General features: G+C 43.3%; 1 protein-coding gene across 1 annotated transcript in view; it reads left to right on the top strand.

Moving 5' to 3' along the window:
- Positions 1 to 1,632: 1,632 nt before the first annotated feature.
- The window catches only part of IFRD1 (interferon related developmental regulator 1), a 48,809-nt gene continuing 29,318 nt past the window's right edge, over positions 1,633 to 21,123 (top strand). The window contains exon 1 of the mRNA XM_027102155.1: positions 1,633 to 1,919. The gene's annotated coding sequence lies outside the window, so the exon portion shown is untranslated. The remainder of the gene's footprint in view (positions 1,920 to 21,123) is intronic.

Raw genomic sequence — 21,123 nt, 5'->3', positions numbered from 1 at the left:
ATGTGAATAAGAATGAAAACTGAGGACTTGATCTTTGGCAGAAACGTTGAAGTTGGAACTTTTAGGACTTAGTGAGCCGATGGCGAGTCTTTTAAAGCGTTGGCCGACAGTGGCCTCTGTGAGGCACAGAGCAGAGTGGGGTGCACGTCTCCTGTCGAGAGCGGCACCCTCTCTCTGCAGGGAAGGCGTCCTCTTCGGTGGCCCTTTCGGAGGGTCATGCATGGAGCAGCCAGGTGGGAAGCACTCAGCCACCCTGGTGATCAGCACGGAGAAAGATATCACAGCCAGGTGGGGGCAGGGGGCAGTGGACAGTCATCAGAGATTGTAACCCGAGAGGGAAGGAAGTGGCAGAGTTGGTGGCTGCTGCTCTTCGGACCTGCCAGCCACTCCCCCCTGCTGTCACTTGCAGGGGCTGTGGTCAGGGTTGCAAGAGGAGCACCGGGGAGAAAGGAGGCATTGGTGGCCGCACAGACCTCGTGCGTGACACTTCTGACCACCCCGCATTTCACAAGCGAGGAAATAGGAAGTGAGGGCCTAGAAGGGGACATGGGGCTGGCAGCCGTACACTCAGGACCTCAAAGGGCAAGCATTTTTGCCAGTACAGTTCTCCGGTAAGTGAAGATGCTGAAATTCATTTCCCGTGTGGCTTCTTTTATAGAGTGCTGACCAGCCCTCTAACTCTGGGCATCTGCAGTCTGTCGCAGAGCTTTGCAGCCTGAAAACCAAAACCAACCATTCATCTCACAGGCCTACCACATAAAGCGAGGGTCAGTGAGTTACCAAAATTGATATTTATTATGGGGAGAATTTTTTTTTTTTTTCTCAGTACGCGGGGCTCTCACTGTTGTGGCCTCTCCCGTTGCGGAGCACAGGCTCCGGACGCGCAGGCCCAGCGGCCATGGCTCACGGGCCCAGCCGCTTCGCAGCATGTGGGATCTTCCCGGACCGGGGCATGAACCCGTGTCCTCTGCATCGGCAGGCGGACTCTCAACCACTGCGCCACCAGGGAAGCCCTATGGGGCGAATTTTTAACAGGAGATGGCAAGCCACCTTTATAAGTCTGGCAGCACCCTCAGACTGCACAGATAGAATTAGGAAATTAATAAAGTAGTTGCACTCATCTGTCTTCTGCAAAACACATTGAACTTTTCCCCTTTCCTTCGCTTTCATCCATTTCCACTATGAGCAGGTTTTTAAATTTGCTTCCTCCTTCCTCTCATTTAACTCTTTTAAAGGAAGAACCTGAGCAATGTTCCCAGGAAGAAAGTTAGCACCTTTCTGTGCTCAGGGCCTCCCCTAATTAGCAGGTGGAAATTCCCAGATAAGAGCACCTGCCCGTTTGGCTGTGGCTCAAGAACTGAGGTTGGGAGGCTTGTGCCTACGGAAGGAAAATAACCAGTTGGATCAGTGGGTGAGAGATGAGAGCATAAATAGGGCTGAGACAAAGAAAAGGTCAGCTGCAAGTGGGTCAGGAGATCAGAGTGGACGAGTAGGCCCTGGAAGGTTCTGCTGGGAGGCCTGCCACAGAGGATTTCAGTCCCCACCCAACTCCAGGGACAGAATGACTCAGCATTTCCTATTACTATTATTAAGGCCAACCCCAGAGGCCCTAGCAAGGCTGACTGCTGTTAAAACCAGACTGTTCTTCTGGCCCCTGGGTCATTCTAGGTCTACATAGTAGAAGGCTATTCCAGAAGGGATGTGTAATTCATCCCGGTAGTTAATGCTCTTTTATTACTTTGTTTTTAAAACTTCAGCCAATAGGCTGAACTGGTCAGGCTTTGGGCTGACATCTGCTGCTTTATCTGGTTGCATTGTCACATAATAATAAAGAACCTTTATTTGTGATCATCAGGGGCTGACATTTTGTGAAGACTTTACAGGAACATCCCCTTTAACTCTCAGAAGCAGGCCACGAGGTAGGTATTGTTATCTCCATTTGCAGATGAGTGAGCTGAGGCTGAGAGATGTGAATTGCTCAAGGACTGAGAATCTAACTCAAGCCTTTTCACTTAAGAGTCTGTGTTCTTCACCTGTACCCTCTACTGCTTGGCAGAGATTAGGAATGGTTTATCGAGCTGAAACACAAATCAGAAGGTGATCATAGGCAGGAGAGCATGGAGAAAATGAAAAGCAAACAGTGGGGCAGGAATGTGATGAGAAGAATAGAGGGAGGGAAGCATATGCTGTGGCAGAAAATCAAGGTGGGAAAACCATTGGCCCTTTATGGCCACGTAAGGTCCTACCTAGAGGTTAGGTTACCTTGTTAACATGTCTTCAAGATGGCCAGGTTTTGTTATCTCTGTTTTCTATGTATGCATTCCATGGATTTATTACCTAGATCTGTATTCTTCCAGCTCCCAAGGGACTGGTGTGTATTCAGTGTGGCTGGAGAGACATCTGTCATACTGTTGCCCCATCTCATACCCTCCCTGAACTTTCACTCTTCAAGTAACTGGGTGAGGCTGTGGAGGCTGAGCACTGTCTTCAGAAGGTTATTGTTGAAATGTACATGTTGTCCTCAAATTTAAACTCCATGAAGGCAAGGATTTTGTCTTGTTGCCTCGTATCCCTAGGGATGTAGAAGGTGATATTTATGTATGAAATTAAGAATGTATAAATAAATGAATTCAAGAAGTGAACAGTAGGCAGAGTGTCCCTTGAAGCCTTTGTTGATACTCCTGTCTAGCTGATTCATTGACTTTGCAAAGTAGAAAATGAGGAGGAATGGGTCACAGGTAATATGTTGGGGGGAGGTGTGTTTGGGTAGGATTAGGGACGGGAAACTTTGGAGCTTGGGGCTCTAGAGCAGGAGACCCTGGAGAGCTGGTGAGAAGTCTCAACTGCCCAATCCACCTTCCTCCCCACTTCAACATCAAGGTACTCTGTACTGTCCTGTCATCCTTCCTTCAATTTCAGGAGCAGATTTCTGATTTACCAAGGCTTAAATCACAAGTTTTAGGCATTCTCCAGCATTTTTGATCTTTCTTTCCACTGACATCTTCAAACAAGCACAGGTATTCCTCCTTCAAGAAAAACGAAACAGAAACAAAACCTGGTTTGACTCTCATTCTTTCTAAGTCATCACTCTATTTCTCTTCTTCCATTTACTGTTAAACTTGAATAAATGATCTGCACTTTTTTTTTTTTTTTCCTTTGCGGTACACGGGCCTCTCACTGTTGTGGCCTCTCCCGTTGCGGAGCACAGGCTCCCGAAGCGCAGGCTCAGCGGCCATGGCTCACGGGCCCAGCCGCTCCGTGGCATGGGGGATCTTCCCGGACCGGGGCACGAACCCGTGTCCCCTGCATCGGCAGGCGGACTCTCAACCACTGCGCCACCAGGGAAACCCTGATCTGCACTTTTTATCTTCATTTTTCCACTACCTAAAACTCTTAATCCCTTGAAATCTGGCTTCTCCTTCTGTTTCTACTACAATACTTTACTAAAATATTCTTTTTCTCTCTCTTTTACAGAAAACAAACAGAACAGAACATTACATCAGAACGCTAGTTGTCCCTGGTATTCCTTTCCTGTTCTTCCTTTTAATGAATAAAACTCTCCCGAGTTTTAGCTGGGCATATGGGTGCCCAACTAGAGACTACAATTCTCAGTATTTTTTTGTAGCTGGATGTGAGTATTTGGCCATCAGCTGGGAGCAAATTCCTGCTTCTCTGAGAGCTAACTGTGCTGTCTTTCCTGTTTTGTTCTCACTCTTCCTTGGAAAAGCAGCCTTGGAAGTTGGTGGTCAAGTTGGCGGGGTTGGCACGTTGAGGGCAGCAGTACTGCTCCACCAGCCTGTGACAGATCACCTCTGGATCTCTACATGAGACAGAAATAAACTTATACTGTATTTTAATCATTCTATTTGGGGGTCTTTTTTTGTTAAGCAGCTTAGCCTGTACTCTAATAAACTCCTTTTTCTTATTTAAAAAGTAATATGCAGGGCTTCCCTGGTGGCGCAGTGGTTGAGAGTCCACCTGCCGATGCAGGGGACACAGGTTCGTGCCCTGGTCCGGGAGGATCCCACATGCCGCAGAGCGGCTGGGCCCGTGAGCCATGGCCACTGAGCCTGTGCGTCTGGAGCCTGTGCTCTACAACGGGAGAGGCCACAGCAGTGAGAGGACCGCGTACCGCAAAAAAAAAAAAAAAAAAAAGTAATATGCATTCACTGTAGAAACTGAATGATAAGTAGAAAGAAGATGACCCCAAAATTCCTGTTGATCCTCCTCCTTTTCTGATTGATTATTCCCACAAGCCTATGCCCAATTGCCTTCCTTTCTTTCTTCCACCTACAATCTTGGGCATAGCCCAGCATTAAGTTCTCTACTCTCTTGTCTCTCTGTACTCTGTCACAGAGAATAGCTCATATAGTGATTGATTTAGTCATTAATTAGTTCATTCATTTCAAAAAATGTACTGAGGCCCTACATTCTGCTAAGTGCCAAGGACCCACCTTCTGCTAAAAATTAACTAGACATGTCTCCTCCCCCCAAGAAGATCACCAGCTGGAGAGGAGAAGGAAAGGCAGATTATAAACAAATCCTTTGAACATAGTGTGCTGAGCACCTGATGGAGCTCTCATGTGAGATTACAGAGGGCACCTGACCGGCTAGTTGGTGTGGAGGGCTGGGTATTGATGAAGGCCTCCAGGAGAAGGTGAGCCTGGTAAAGAAAGGTAAAGAAAGAAGGAGGGATGAGGAGAAAGGGAGATGATTCCAAGCTAAGAGGTCAGCGAGGAACCAAAAGCTTGGAAATGAAAACTTTCAAGGTGTTTGCAAGGAACTATAGGCCACAAGGTGCTGATACTGTGAGAAGTTTTGCTGCAGGTGGAGAGATGCAGGTCATGGAGGCTTTGGCTTTCTTCGGAGGAGACCTTACTGAAGGGTACTCAGCAGAACTGTGAAATTGTAGATCTACCTTTTAGATAGATGTTGTGTTCTGGGTGGTTGGGTGAAGGATAGATTTCTGGGAGGTAAACAAAAGTGGAAACAGGGTACTGGTTAGCAGGCTATTTGCAGTGGAGTAGGTAAGAGGTGGTGATGGCTAGATCCAAGGTATTGGCAGGAAAAATTAAGAAGGAAATGAATCTGAGAAACATTCAAGAAATAAAATGGCCATGGCTTGGTGACTGAAGAGAAAATAACAGGAAGGATCAAAGATGACTCCCACGTTTCTAGTGTGGGTGCTGGATAGATGGGGGTGACGGCGTTAGTGGCTTTAGCTGTCACCCCTGAGGTAGCTTATTGTGAAGGTAAGGGAGCTTAACCTTCAGGCCTCCTTGCAGGCATGGGCCCGTTCAAGGTCTCTGGGACTGGCCCTAGCAATTTTGTATTCTTAAGTCTGTATTCGTTTTCTTAAAGAGGGCCCAGACCCTCTTTAAGCTGGTATTAACTTCAGTGCTGATTACCACTAGATTAATCCTCCAAAGAAAACCGTTGATGTCATGTCATTCTTCTCCTCAAAAGCTATTGTCACAGTGTCAATGACTTTTTGCCTACTTGACACTTTTACCTTGAGGTTGCCTTTTACTGAAATGCTCTCCAACAAGTGTTTATAGTTTCAGACATCCCTGTCTACCAAAGGGTCTTTGGCCCTTCAAGACCTATCTACTAGTAGAGCTGCTTTAGTTGCAATTACAGTTGATCTTTGAACAACACGGAGGTTAATCCGTGTATAATTTATAGTCAGTTCTCCGTATCCTCAGTTCCTCAGCATCTGCAGATTCAACCAACCACCAACCGTGTGGTATTTACTATTGAAAAATATCTGCATATAAGTGGACCCACGCAGTTAAATGCCGTTGTTCAAGGGCCAACTGTACTCTGTTGAACTTTGTTTACTACCGGTCTTCTTGCTTTAGTTTTATACCAGTTGTGGCTTTTCTACCTGAAATATGTGTCTAATCTCTGACTTGGCCTTTCAGTGGTGACTGGTGTCGAGAAGGTCTCATACCCACAGAAAGCCTCTGGCATAAGCAAACATCACTATATAGTGTGGCCCTGGTGGACATCCAACACGTGATGACACTTTAACATTCTGGTTTTTGATAATGTTGAGTCAAAGGCAGTTTGTACTCTAGAATGTTCACTCTGGGCTATAAACCCTTGAACATTAGTTATTCAATAGTTCTGATATCTGGAATATGACATGCAGGCATCTGCAGTCACAGAGCTGTCCTGGACCATCCTCTCATCTGAAAGAAGAGTTGTCTTCAGTGTTCGTTGCATTGCTGCCTGATGAGTGACTTCATAGGATTTTTCTGCTATCTGAATAGCTCCTACTCCGGGTACAAAAAATCTAATTCACTTCCTAAGCTTTTTCCCCATAATGTCCCTTCTGCTTCAATAGATTCTCACTCAGACACACCAAAATGGGACTCATAATATCGATTTATTATCTTAGCAATCTCGGTAAACAAGGCAGTCTCACCGTGTTCTTTTTCCTTCAGGGATAAGGCGGGCCTAGCATCTACCTAAAAAGAACATACTGTATGGCCTCATGTTACAAAAATTGCAGCTTGGTTAAAATTTCCACTGACAGTCCTTCAGTTTTTTTTGTAAGGAGATAACTTATTATGGAGAAATGTTGTTCTATAAGTAAAATAAAGCTATAATGTTACTATCAGGAGACAGTTCTGAGCCCTAGAGCACAGTGCTGATGTTTCATACCGGATCTTTCTCACCTCCTCCTTCTCAGCGTCTTTGTACTCCTTCAGTCTCTCCATCTCCCTCTTATATGTTAGCAGATACAAATCAAAGGTGTGGTGAGGCTGACAGCACCTGCAGAGGCCCAAGGCCCTCCCTGGGACAAAGGGATTTGGGTCTGCCCACTGTAATTCTGCAAAAGGAATTATGAACCAAGGAAAGTAAAACTTATGATTCTAAGTGACATAGAACAGATGCAACCTGGGGAAGGAGGAGGATTTGGGAGCCCAATTCTCTTTGGGGAAAATACTGTTTTCTATGTTGTAATTCTCTTCTGTTAGCCCGAGCCTTCTGATCTCTGCAGCTTTGAAGGGTTCAGGGACGCGTATGCGTGGGTGGCTGAAGCAAAGCAAAAAAGGAAGGCTGGCAGCAGCCTGGGAAGGTGGTTATGAGATGGGAGAGGTGACCTGCTGAGAGCTGGGACTCGCTCCCTGCCACTCCCGGGGGACAGACAGCAGCTGGTGCAGAGGTGGGAGTGGGCGAACAGCCCTCAAGGATTCTCAGAGGAACCTGGAAGGAGAACCTGGTGAAAGATAAAGTTCCTTTTTGTCACACATGACATGAGCTCTAATCCTTGTTGCCCTTGGAAGACTAGAGAGGTCTTTGACATCTGGCCTGCCCAGGATAAACACTGCTGAGCCTATGTCCAGGAATGGGGCTATTTCCCACCTCCCATCCACACACACACTCACTCCTAGCTGCCTTTCATGCCACTTCTGTCTCTTCCAATGGGGGCTGCCCAAGCAGGAGGAGAAAACTAGAAGGTATTTTACATAAAGGGAGCAAGGAGGATATCAAAGACTCACATCACCTGTTTGCAGATTGCTACCCCCCAGAAGTGGCCTTGGGCACTCATGTAGCCTGCTGTCTGAAATCAAGGATTCCCCCAGCATCCTGTTTCATATAGGTCAGCATCATGTTTCTCAGCTAATTGATAAGACAACCCCCAAAGGCCAGTGGGAGTGGAAGGGCTATTTCTCAGACCTCCTTCAGCTCAATGTTTTACATAATTAATCCTTGAGATGGATGGAACTTGTTAGGTTTATTTATTATTTCTTTCCTTTCTCCCTCTCTCTCCTCTCATCTTTCTTCTCCTCTTCCTCCCACCTTCTCTCTGCCCTCCCTTCTTTCCTTCTCGCATCGTTGGTCCTAGGAAGTTTTCTGCTCATTATCTTTCAAGCAGTGTTGCTGCTGTTCCTAGTGTCCTGTGTTCCCTGCAGTGGCCAGACATCTGCTCCCATCATTAAAGGCTTGGAGAGCACAAAGGGAGCTGAGGAAGCTTAAGTCTAGGCTTCAAGGTTACTGCTTAGATCTTTTTGCCTAGAAATGATTATATGAAGACATAAAACGTTGTTTTAACTCTATGTCCTATTATATGTTTTGCATTAAGAATCTCAATATAGAGATATGTAAAATTCAAATTGTTAACTCAGCCTTGGACTTTTCCCTCCTCTTCGATCAGTAGTACTCCAATATGGTTTATGGAGTCTGCTTTCCTATCTTGGAGGACAAGAATGACATGCATCAATTTGGAATGTTTTAGGTGAGATCACCTAGGAGCCAGGTTACAGATGAAGTGTAATCATTTATCTTTAGACTCCCAGCTTTGATTTACCCGCCTTCCACCCAGTCCTCATATCTACGTAGTCCCATCTTGTACTAATGGGAGGGTAGTATCCAGGGCAGTAGGAAACTCCCTTGTCCTGACCTCCATAATCTGTGTTTCTATGCTATCTGTATTTGTGACAAAAGGCATAGGGGCTACCTCCGTTTGCCTAAATAGGTGGGAGAAGAAAGGTCACAGTTATGAAAGTAGTATTTGAAATAAAGAGAGAAAGGACAGGTATTCTGTCTGTTCATTATGCTCTTGTTGGAATCTCTTTTTACATGGAAATTCCAGTCATCTGTGATCTCAGATTCTTGGAAAGCAAGCACGTCCATGTTCTGTCCCTGATATAGACGTATTTATTCCTAAATATTTTATCCACCTTGGTGTTCTCCACATCCTTAGTGCTCCATAAATAGTTACTAAACGAATGATTCTTGCTGCCTGTATCAGTGTTGCATTGGGGGTGTGAGCACAATTTAATAGCAGAAGGCACTAGTCACTGGCCAGCCACGTAGCCATGTCCTCTTATCGCCTCTTCCTGTAATTACAGTTTGGTTTTATGTAATAACATGGATTCAATAAAATTTTCTCTTTTTTAGTAAGAGTATGTGATAAATACATGGGTGTGGGTGCTCATAGAATTTTTAATCCTATTTTTTCACATCTATTTGTTTTGACAATCAAAAATCAGTGTGGCTTACTATGTACCGGGCACAGTAACCATGACTGGCATTTTATATATACATTCTTTGTAATTCTTGCAATAGTGCTGTAAGGAATTACCGTCATTTTTCATTCATTCGTTGGTCCGTTCATCAACTGCTAGGTTTGCTGTTAGATGGTAAGGACACATCAGTCAATGAGACAGACAAAATCTAACATTCACAAGGCTTAGAAGCTGAGGCTTAGAGAAATGACTTGTAGTTAGGGGACACACTGAGTGACCAAGCTGAGATTCGAATCTATCTGATTACAAAACTCATGCTGCCTCCAAAACAGCGATAGTTAGTTACAAGGACCCTAAGTGCCAGTCCTGCACAGCCTCACTCGTTTTCAAACCTTCAGACCAATCTCATATGTTCGGTGTTATTATCTCCATTTTACAAATGAGGAAATGGGACTTGGAGAGGCTGAGTAACCTACTCATGATCTTGTAGCTGGTAGACAGCGGGGCCGTGATCTGGATGCAGGGTGGCCCGGCTCCAGAGCCCATTCTGCTTCCACTTGACCGTGCTGCTGCCCCATGTAGCAGAGAAGACCATGGTCCACAGGCCCTGCCCTGCTGGAGCTTACAGGACAACAGGCAAGAGAAGGTAAAAGACAATTACAGTACAAAGCAGAAAGGAATAAGGCCCCAAGAAGAGTATAAACAAAGTGCTTTGGGGTTGAGGAGGGATTATTTTAGTCTAAGGAGTACTTGAAAACAGAGGACAGGGGAAGTGCTCTATGTGATAAATCTTCAGGGTATCATTTTTCAAGCAGGAAATAATCTGTTATTCTGAGTGAAAACATAATAAATAGAAGTTAGAATTATTTCACTTCCTTTTTTTTTTGGTTTAGTAAGTATATTCATTATATAAAATTTATTGAGTGGCTGACTGGGTATAAAACTGTAAGAAACATTTCAATTTCAGAGATATTAAATTGCTAAAAAATATGCATCTTAAAATCAATTAAATACAGTTTTTTTGTGTTTTGTTTTTAGTAAGAGTATGTCTTGGTCTATGTCAAGGTATTTTAAGTAGAGAAAGTAGAAAAGAGTCATAATATATTTTCACTTTCATTGGGGTCCCAGCGGGACTGCTGTATACAGTTGTACAATTTGTGTACTATACAAAAGAGCCCAGCTGAGGGGCTGAGAGGGGGCTGAAATCCAGTCTGCATTTCCCATGCCAAACAATGCTCCCCATTGCAAGACTGCCTCCCTCCCAAAAGGAAGGACATCTTGGTGCCTTTTTAAATTTTGTAGGAGTTAGAAAAGATTGTTTATGGGTTTGCAGTGACCCTGGGTCCCACAGCAAGAGCAATAGTAATGGTGCTGTAGCAGCCATGGTTGAAGTGTGGTGTTAAATATGACAGTTTTTTTATATGTCTACTGTAGACTTTAAAATACTGTAGGAGTTTATTAAATTCTAAATTAAATTTAAGATTAACTCAGTAATTAAGTAATGACTAACAACATTGTAGAATCTGTTAATGAAAAATTTTATTGAATCCATGTTATTACATAAAACCAAACTGTAATATGGGATAGAATGAAATATTATAACTTTAAGTCTCAACTACACAGTATTTTTGCATATAATTTCAGGCATTTCACAGACCATCTAAATCCCATTTTGGACCTCAGATTAGCATACCTATATTATGGTACACAATGATTCAAAAAAGAATTGACAATATAATGTATTTATGTGTTTGTAGTATTTGTTTATAACAAATATAAACATGTGGTCAAAACCTAATACTTTCCCTATGGCTAGACACTTAAAAGGTCACCCACATGACGTCTATTTACTGGGTACTGAGTAGTCCATTTTGGAAGTGTTTAATTCTTTTTGAATCACCCTGTGTCATTTAACAGCTTCCTCTGGGAGGGTTTAAATGGCAACTCAGCACCCCGGGTTCTGGGTGCTAGTGTGCCATGAATACATATTTATTGTGGCTCACTTTGCAGGGTGCCTTTTATAGGTTGGGTTAATGGTGAACAGAATAATGCTTTATCAGATGACAATAATTTTCCTTTAGATTTCAATGAGTGATGGTGCCATTACCCCCCACTACAACGCTCCCTCAAGGTCAGATCCACAGATCCAGAGTGTCTCTGAAAGGTTCAGAGTTGTCACAGTGACCATGAAATTACGAGCTACTCCAGGGCTCATTCTCATAGAACGGGAAGTTTTCCTGGACAATGAGTCATTATTAAAGCATGGCTCCCTTATTGGACCAGCCAGTGTGCGACTGTAAAACACGCCTCTGGCAGTGTGGTTATCGTCACTAGCCAGAGGCTGTCTTCCACATCACAGGCTATGTCATGAAACTGTCATGTTAAGTGTTTCTTTTCCTTGTCACATGTCACCTTTAAGAAATGTTTCATTGGAGAGTTTGCTGAGAAGAGACTGGCTTGGGATTTTTATCATGAGCCAGATGAAATCTGCTGCAGGTGGATGGGGTGGGGGACCACTAACTAGTTTACTAGTTGAAAATGCCCCGTGATCTGACTGCAGCCACATACGTGAGCTGCATCAGCGAGTATAAATTAAAGCTGACCTTAACAGCAATATACTTATCTGGTCAATTTAGAGAATAGCTCTTAATAAAGTTTTAACTGACTCGTATTAATATGAACATTCATACTTGAATATGTCATTAATATTGAAATTTTTTATTTATTTTACTCTCTATCAATGTTTTTCTTTTTGAAGGTATCAAATAATGGTGACTCATTAAAGTAGACACTATGTCCTTAAATTTTTCCTTTGTAAAAAAAAGGGGGGAGGGGCTTCCCTGGTGGCGCAGTGGTTGAGAGTCCGCCTGCCAATGCAGGGGACACGGGTTCGCGCCCCGGTCCGGGAAGATCCCACATGCCGCGGAGCGGCTGGGCCCGTGAGCCATGGCTGCTGAGCCTGCGTGTCTGGAGCCTGCGCTCCGCAACGGGAGAGGCCACAGCAGTCAGAGGCCCGTGTACCGCAAAAAAAAAAAAAAAAAAAAAGGGGGGAGGAATATTTGTTCAAAGAAGACATGTTTTAATCATGAATGGCATTCATGAATGACATCATGAATGCAAGAAATGCAGTATGAGATCACCAGGACACTTGCCAAGCATTTTGCTTCACCACCTTGAGCAGCAGGGATGAAAGTGATTGCAGGGGGGGATTTGTGCTGGGGATATTCACTATCAATGATTCAGTGCGTGGCTGTTTTCCTTGCCTTACACATAGAGGATCCATAAATATTTATTGACATTTTATTCATTCAAAAATATCTGGTGAGTGCCTCATCTGTGTCAGTCATGGAGATGGGTGGTTGGGATACAAAGATGAATAAGGCAGAGCCTCTGTGTGCTGAGTCTTGAGTCACCCGTGCTTCGCAAAAGAGGCAAAGAGTGATGTGGGAGCATGAAGAAGGGAGGGATCAGCTTTAGCTACAGGGTGGCCATGAAGTCTGGAAATGAAGATACCTTATTTCATCCTGTATTGTAATATAATACCAACAAACAATTTATTATGTATTTGCCTGTGTTTTTAGACTTGCTGGTTATCTGTAAGAAGGTCAGGAAAGACTTTAAAGAGAAGATACTTGATTTGGGTCTTGAATACCAAAAGAAGTTCACCAGGTTTGGGGAAAGGGCCTGGAAAGACATTCAATGCGATCGAAGGAAATGTATGTTTGGGGAACTGCAAGTGATCTTGTTTAGCTGGAGTGTAGAAGATGAGGCAGATTAGATGGGGAGGAGCCAGATTTCAGAGGTTTTGCAAACCACGCTAAAGAGTGTGGATGTTATACTACAGGCAATCAGGAGCCAATGAAGTGTTATGAGCCAGGCAGTAACATGGTCATTCAATCAAAAAGCAATTTTCAGACCAGTGCTAGGCGCTGAGCTACAAGGATGAATTAGATATAAGAAACTCAAAGCCTACTAAAGAAAACGATAAACAAGTTAGTGCAATGGAAGTCATAGATTTTCTGAAATAGTATCATTATTATTATATTTATTGAGTATTTACTGTGTGCCAGACATACGTGCATAGTGCTGAGTGCTAAAATGCATTGTCTTATTTAATTCTCCCAATAACCCTAAAAACCACTATTGATTAGTGCCATTTTATAGAAGAGGAAACTGAAGCACAGAAATTTGATACCTTGCCTCTGGTAAGTGGTGGAGCCAGGTTCAAATCCTAGTGGTCTGACTCCAGAAAATACACTTTTACCAATAAGGACTATGTTGTTTCCCCATGACAGAAATCTGTCTGATTTCTAAGAGCACTAGGGGCCACATTATCCATTCTGCAGAAACAGAGGTAGGGTTTGGAAAGTCTTCATGGAGATAGTCATGGGATTTGTCTTATGGAAGATCACTCTGTCAGCTTGGAGCTGGGCAAGACCAGAAGTGGGAATGTGAGTTAGGAGGCTAGGTAACAGTTGGTAGTATCAGTGGGAATGAGGGGAGAGGATAGAATCCAGAGATATTTTAGATGTGAAATGGTTTATTGTGCTGGATGAGGTTAGGTTTCTGACTTGGATATAAAGGTGGATAGTAGAGCCGTTAACCATGATTCATAATACCAAAGGAGAAACAGGTAGGTGTGGGGTAGGGGTAGAGTAGATATGTACATTTTTAATTTGTTGAATCTGTGGAGTCTGTAGGGCAATAAATATAAGTAAAAGCCAGTGACTGGATATACAGCTCTAGAGTTTAGGAGAAATATCAAAGCTAGATATTATATTGGGTGTCACTTTGAAGATTTAAAAACTAATATATTAGTTAATTAAAGGTATCTCTCTAAATGTCAAATCATAACTATTGATTCTATCCAAAAAATTGGGTCAAATACAACAAATGGATAATACCACTAGAAAGCAAATAGTGAAGCTGGCAAATGGACCACCCCATTTTAAAAAAAACATGTAGGCAGGTACTCTAGCTTCCGGAGCTGTGAAAAAATGGTATTGTACTGTGCGTAACTTTGGGTGGGCGAACACCAGGGATGGGGAGAAGGTGGATTAAGATATAAGAGGTAGAACTTCAGAGAACAAGAGTAGGGAAAGAACATTACTGAATGTTGCCTTAATGGAAGGAAACATCATATGGAAAGCACAAAAGTATAAAAGTTGTTGGTTTACTTCCTATTTTGAGAGTTCATTGATCAACCTCAGGGGACAAAGGCAAATTTGCATGGATGCATGAATGGAAATAATTTGAGACTAGAAGATATCTCTTATACAAAAAAGACTAGGCTATGGAAATCAAGCCAACAAAAAAATACTCTTCAAAGAAATTACATTTATGACCTATATATTTAGAATTAAATTAACCCCATTATCATGTGGGTAGAATACATTTTGTTCCCTTGGTCTTTAGAATATAGAGAGGACATCATTGCTCACCCATCATGGCAGCCCTTGTTTAGAAGGAAAACTACCAGTCATGAATCATTAACCTAAGCATAATGAAAGTTAGCCACCTGGGATACCATTGACAGAAAAATTGATTCTTCTCATTGAAAGATGTTTCAGTTACAAAAATTCTGATGCCAATTAACAGCAACAAACGACCCTATTAAGAACCATTAAGGGAAATAAAAACTCTTAATTAGGAATGCCAAAGATGGAGAAAGAAAAGGATACTGGGATAAAAGCCCACAAAACATTCGTGCATGATAATGGTGGAAGTGGAGGAAAGGAAATTCTCCAAAGAAAGAGTTTTAACGGGGTGTTCTTGGACAGAATTCTGTGGAGGCAGCATGAAGTGGCTAGTGGTGCTGTGTTGGTACATTCTAGGTACAAAACAGCAGATGACAGGAATGTGGATTTCAAAGACATTTCCTCTCTTAGAACATATGGGACTTTTAAGGGTTGCAGGGGAATAGTTGGGGGATTTTTTTTTTCAACTCACTTTTGAACACATAGAATGTTAGAAATTGTCAAATGCTACCACCTTTTTAAGGGGATACTTTCAGCCCCAAGTCACAGAAATCTCCAGTTAAAATTGACTTAACTATATAGGGCCTTCATTATCTCACAAAATGGGTGGTCTAGAGGTGGTAGGTGGTGCCGGTTGGTGAGTGATCGGGTGAGTGATACAAAAATCTCTTATGGGTTCTTTAATCCTTCCCTTTGGCCATTCCTGGTATTTTAGCTTTGTTTGCCCTCATGGTCACAAATGACAACATCCAGAGAAACAGAAAACCATCTTTTCATTTGTATTTCTCTTGGAAAGGAGAAATCCTTCTGTAAAACCCCTCAACTCTTATACTTCATTGGCTAGAATTATGTTGCATGTCTAAGACTACACAAACCATTTGTAAGAGGAATCAATCATGGGATCAGTTATGACCCGATTCCTGGAGCTGTGGCCAGGTCCAGCTTTCCCTGAAGCACATGGCCACTCATAGCAGGTCGGAAATCTGGACAAAACTGGGGTTTTGTGAATGAAGAAGGAGGGTTGGATAGTTTTGGGGTAGGCAACCAGTGGTGTCTGTTACAAATGAACTACAAAAGCCTTTCTTTTTTTTTTTTTTTTATTTGTGGTACCCGGGCCTCTCACTGTTGTAGCCTCTCCCGTTGCGGAGCACAGGCTCCGGACGCGCAGGCTCAGCGGCCACGGCTCACGGGCCCAGCCGCTCCGCGGCATGTGGGATCTTCCCGGACCGGGGCACGAACCCGTGTCCCCTGCATCGGCAGGCTGACTCTCAACCACTGCGCCACCAGGGAAGCCCAAAAGCCTTTCTTGAATGGAATGAAAAAACATTTTTCATTAAATGTTTCTTACTAATAAAGTTTTTAGTCTTTAACTATGTGTTCAATGGCCAGTTTTCTCTTATTTTTAGTAAAATAATAAAAATGATAATTTTAGAACTATTTAATATAACTGTTTCAGTGTGATAAACCTGGTATGGTCACTTTAGTTTGGCTTAAGTTTTTTTTTTTTTTTTTTTTTTTTTTCCGGCCACACCGTACGACATGCCGGATCTTAGTTCCCTGATCTGGGATCCAACCCAAGCCCCCTTCAGGGGAAGCGCAGAGTCTTAGCCACTAGACCACCAGAGAAGTCCTAGTTTGGCTTAAGTTTTCTAAAATACCTTCTCAGAATTCTTTTGGCTGGGTTGGTTCACATTAATATCACTGATGATGGATGAAATTTGGCAGTTCTCTCATTCTCCATAATTAGGAAAAATGCTAACATGCCTCCAAAGTGTTGCAGAATCTGTTCCTACTTCCTACTGCGTTTCATTGGAGACTAAAAGATAGGCTTTGCAAGTCCCATTTGCAACTACTTGGACAGTTTCCTGGGTTTTCCAAAGATACTAGACTCAATAAAACAGGGGGAGCACTAAGAAGAATTATCAGTTACTCTGGCTTGCAAGAAATAGAAATCAACTGGACCTAGCTTAAGCATAAAGAAAGAGTTCGTTTTAATAACAGTTCAGGGGTGTCTCCTGGAACCCGAAGGCAGGAATTCAGTTGAGTGTTTGGAAGTTCTGCTGCCTGGAAGTGGAGGACCACTGGAAGCCGGGCTGTTCCGTCTCTTGTCTCTGCTTCTCACTATAGTCCTATTTTGTTCTTTTCTTCCTGCAAATACTTTCTTGTTTTATCATGTCTGTGGTGGGCAGATGAGAGCCACTTTTTATTCCTTGACATCACTTCTCATGTCTCTCAGTGTCTCTCAGACCCTCAGTGTCTCTCAGTTCTAATTCTGAATTCCCAGGCAAGAGAATCTGATTTACAAATGAGGAAACTGTGGCTTAAATGAAGCATCACCCAACTCAAGGAAGGCTCAAGGTGACCCAACTAGAAAGGCTTTTTTTTGGCCAAGTTCCCCCACCAGAGAGCAAAACTGCGCCCCCTGCAGTGGAAGCGGAATCTTAACCACTGGACCACCAAGGAAGTCCTGATAAGGCATTTTGACTCTAGGTCTGTTTGGATCTTAAATGTGGTGACCTTCCAACAACATATGTGAACACCAGTGAGATTTTCAGGAGCAGTGCTTGATACCTTGTTGACTCAGTCCAGTCTTGTATTTGTAGGTGAGCCTGATTTGGAAGCTTGGTACAGTTCCTCTTCTCACTGCCTCTATCAACGCCCAGCCAAAAGATCTTCCCTTCCCATCATTAGAAGAGTCATTTCTTTCTTAACACAAGGAGTATCTCATCGTTATAGAGTACCTGACAGGTTCCAAAGACTACATGATGATCTCCTTTTATTTTACAACAGTCCAGTGATGTGGTTGGCTGGAATTATTTATTCCCATTTACAGATAAGGAAATGGAGGTTCACAGGGGCAAGGTGATTTGCTCTAGTAGAGAGGACTAAATTCCCTGGGGAGGTGGACTGGTTGCTTAGGAGTAGATGAAGGATCTTCTTGGTCATGTCCCTGGGGGACCCAGGTGGGCTGACAGGGCAGGACAGCCACAAGCCACCTGGTGTTGAGCTTTCTTGCTAGACTGGGGACTTCTTGAGGCCAGATACCTTGTTCTCACTCATCTCTTTGTCCTCAGGTTCTAGCACAGTATTTGGTACATAGCAGACTCTTGCTGAATGTTTGTTGAAGGAATATGAGACTTTCCTAAAAATGATAACTTTTCAATATTGGAATGAACTGCCTTGAAAAGTTGGGTGATTCCTAGCACTGGCAGAATTTAAGAAAAGATGGATAAATATCTGCTTGCTCATAATAAAGGCTAACATTTATTGAGCACTTGCTATGTGCTGGGCACTGGGTTAAGTGCTCTACATGTATTATTTCACGTATTCCTCACTCCATCCCCCAAAACAGTTTCTATTATTATCCTCATTGAAACCGAGGCACGGAGAGGCGAAGTGACTTGCTTAAGAATCCATTGCAAGTTGTGTGGCCATGATTTGAACCCTAGAAGACTGAGTTACAGATCTGGATCCTAGTCATGTTGTCGAAGTGTTTCTAGATGAGGCAGGAGATTGAGGTAGATTAGCTCTCAAGTATTTTCAACTTTGAGATTCCCTGATGGTTTGGCCAGGAGATTGGTGCCAACACATACAGAGAAAGCAGGGAAGGAGAACTGGTTGTATAAGGATAGAGGGATCGGTAGAGAACAAGTTGATTTTGATTATGTTTGGTATGAAGTGTCAGAGGATATCCAAATGAAAAAAGTCCAACGGTATCTTTAGCTTGAAAGAAAAGCTAATTCATACGTGTGCTGTTGCCATGAAAAGCTCTTTCAACACAGGAAGTCATTAACTATTACTGCCTGGTTGTGCATATAATGGTAGTTACGGCTCACATTACTTTTCTAACACAGCCTTATACTGTATTAGGGATAATACCATAGCTTTGTGAGATAAGCAACATTCTCTTTTTAGAAAAAGATAATTGAACTTACCCTTATTGTCTTTTATTTGTCAGAAATTTCATTAGATAAAGTGTATGCAATTTCAAAACTGAACACCACAAAGAAATATCTCCTAAATAAGAAAAAAGGCAAACAAAATATATTTTAAGGCTTAAGAGTTCTAACTAAATTTGCCACTGTATCCTTTCTTAAAAGAAACAAACAGGGACCTCAAATTTAGCATGTTGCATTATCACCATTCCTGACAATAAAACAAAACTTGCAAATGTTAAGAAAGCAATGTAACCAAAAACATAACAAGTGATAATCCATTTTTAAAAAAGTATTTGATTAACATTGCTATTTGATAATACAATTCTGCTACAGCCTTAGAAATATCAGAAAATTCTAAATCTGCTAGTCATCAGGCAGTCAACAACACTAGGGGCTGAGAGACACTGAAAAAAAGGAACAAGGCAAGATTTTGCCCAGATAGGCCTGTCCTAGCAGGACTTCATACATAACCCGTGACTCCTGGGAACACGCAGTCAGGTTCCCGTGTAGCCAAGGCCAGCCAGGGACAACCTTGAAATCAGAAGGGCCTGGGTTTTAATCACAGGCTCACTGTTTACCAATGGTATGACCTTGGGAAAGTTGCAAAACTTCTCTGAGCCCATTTCTTCATCCACAAAATGGAATGACTAATCCTTCCTTCATGGGGTGTTGTAAGAAGTACATGAGATGTGTGAAAAGAACCTAGAATGAAATGTTCTTAACACACAAGTACACACGTGTGCACGCACACACACAAGGGTGAGAGGAAACTTTTGGGGATGATGGATATGTTTACGGTATTGATTTGCTGATGGTTTCATGGGTATATACTTATATCCAAATTCATCAAATAGTATACATTAAACATGTACAGCTTTTTATATTTCAATCATACCTCAATAAAATGGTTTAAAAAAAAATACCCTAGGGCTTCCCTGGTGGCGCAGTGGTTAAGAATCCGCCTGCCAATGCAGGGGACACAGGTTCAAGCCCTGGTCTGGGAAGATCCCACATGCCGCTGAGCAACTAAGCCTGTGCGCCACAACTACTGAGCCTGCGCTCTAGAGCCTGTGCTCCACAACAAGCGAAGCCACCACAATGAGAAGCCTGCGCACCGCATTAAAGAGTAGCCCCCACTCGCTACAACTAGAGAAAGCCCACGCGCAGCAATGAAGACCCAACACAACCAATAAGTAAATAAATAAAAAATTTTTAAAAAATACCCTAGAATAGTACCAGCGACAGAGCAGGCTTTTGATAATTGTTGTCTCATTCATTCCCCCACCTTAGTTTCTTTGCCTTTAAGAAACTAAGATATAGAGGAGATTCACTCCCTCATTGAATTAAACAGTTAGTGTCTACCAGGGCCACCATGTACAGGTGCACAGGTTGCTCCCTGCTGAAGTGAGGGGGGTGCATTCCAGCCCACTAGCACTCGTCAAGCTGGGTGCCCTGGCTCTCTTTCTAATTTGCAGAAACGTGCTACGTGTGCTTGTAAAGCCCCGGCATCTGTTTCAGGGATAATAAATTTGAACTTTGCCCACTTTGTGACTGATGGGACACGGACAAGTAATCAAGGGTTATAATACATACAATTAATGCTATTCTAGGGAAGGTACTATAGGCACACAGAAGAGAGACACTTAAATGAGATGGGGTGAGGGATGGGATAATCAGAATCTGTGACTTAAAGCAGCGGTCCCCAGCCTTTTTGGCTTCAGGGACTGGTTTCGTGGAAGACAGTTTTTCCACAGACGGGTGGTGGTGGGGGAATAGGTCAGGCCGTCATGCGAGCGATGGGAAGCAGCAGATGAAGCTGCGCTCACTCGCCGCTGCTCGCCTCCTGCTGTGTGGCCCGGTTCCTAACAGGCGCAGACCAATATCGGTCCTCAGCCCGGGGGTTGGGGAACCCTGACTTAAAGGATGAGGGGGGAGATTGTGGACAATGTTTCAGGCAGAGCAGTGACATTCAATCATTTATCCATTTATTCATTCAGTAAACACAAATTGAATAGCTACCAACTTCCAATACTGAACTTGAAGAAAGAGCAGTAAATAAAACAAACAAAACCTCCTTTCTCATAATCTTAACATTCTGGTAGGGCAGAGAGACGATGATAATTGAACTAGAAAAATATTAGGTAGTGAGATGTGCTTTGGGATAATAACACAGGCAGGGTGGTGGTAGGTTGGGTGAGGGGGTATATGAGAGTGGAGGGTGGGACAGGCATTGCTAGGGAGCTGTCATTTAGGCTGAGATTTAAATGGCAACTGTAGAAAACTTAGCTGAAGATCTTATCAGGTGTGGGGAGGAGCTGTTACAAAAGTCTTAAGGGGGAATGAACTCTGTATTTTGAGTTGGCAAAGAAGATGCTTGAGGTGTGTTTGAATTGGCATGGGTGAGAAGAGGCTCCTGAGACGAGGAGAGGTGGGCAGGTCCCAAACCTGTGTGAGCATGGTGACCTCACAGACCTTCGAGGCATCCAGTATCGCAGGAAGGAAGGGCCTTGTTGTTAGGCGATAAGAGGTGAGTCTAGAGAGACAGGCAGGAACCGGATGATGACAAGTCTTAAATGGAGAATCTGGGGCTTCCCTGGTGGCGCAGTGGTTAAGAGTCTGCCTGCCGATGCAGGGGACGCGGGTTTGTGCCCTGGTCCGGGAAGATCCCACATGCCGTGGAGCGGCTGGGCCCGTGAGCCATGGGCCCCTGAGCCTGTGCGTCCGGAG

The sequence above is a fragment of the Aethalodelphis obliquidens genome, unplaced genomic scaffold, assembly GCF_003676395.1.
Source record: "Aethalodelphis obliquidens isolate GAN/ISIS:26980383/991018 unplaced genomic scaffold, ASM367639v1 scaffold5, whole genome shotgun sequence".
NCBI lineage: Eukaryota > Metazoa > Chordata > Mammalia > Artiodactyla > Delphinidae > Aethalodelphis > Aethalodelphis obliquidens.
Note: the sequence above shows the minus strand (reverse complement) of the source record. Positions and strands in the feature narration are given on the sequence as shown.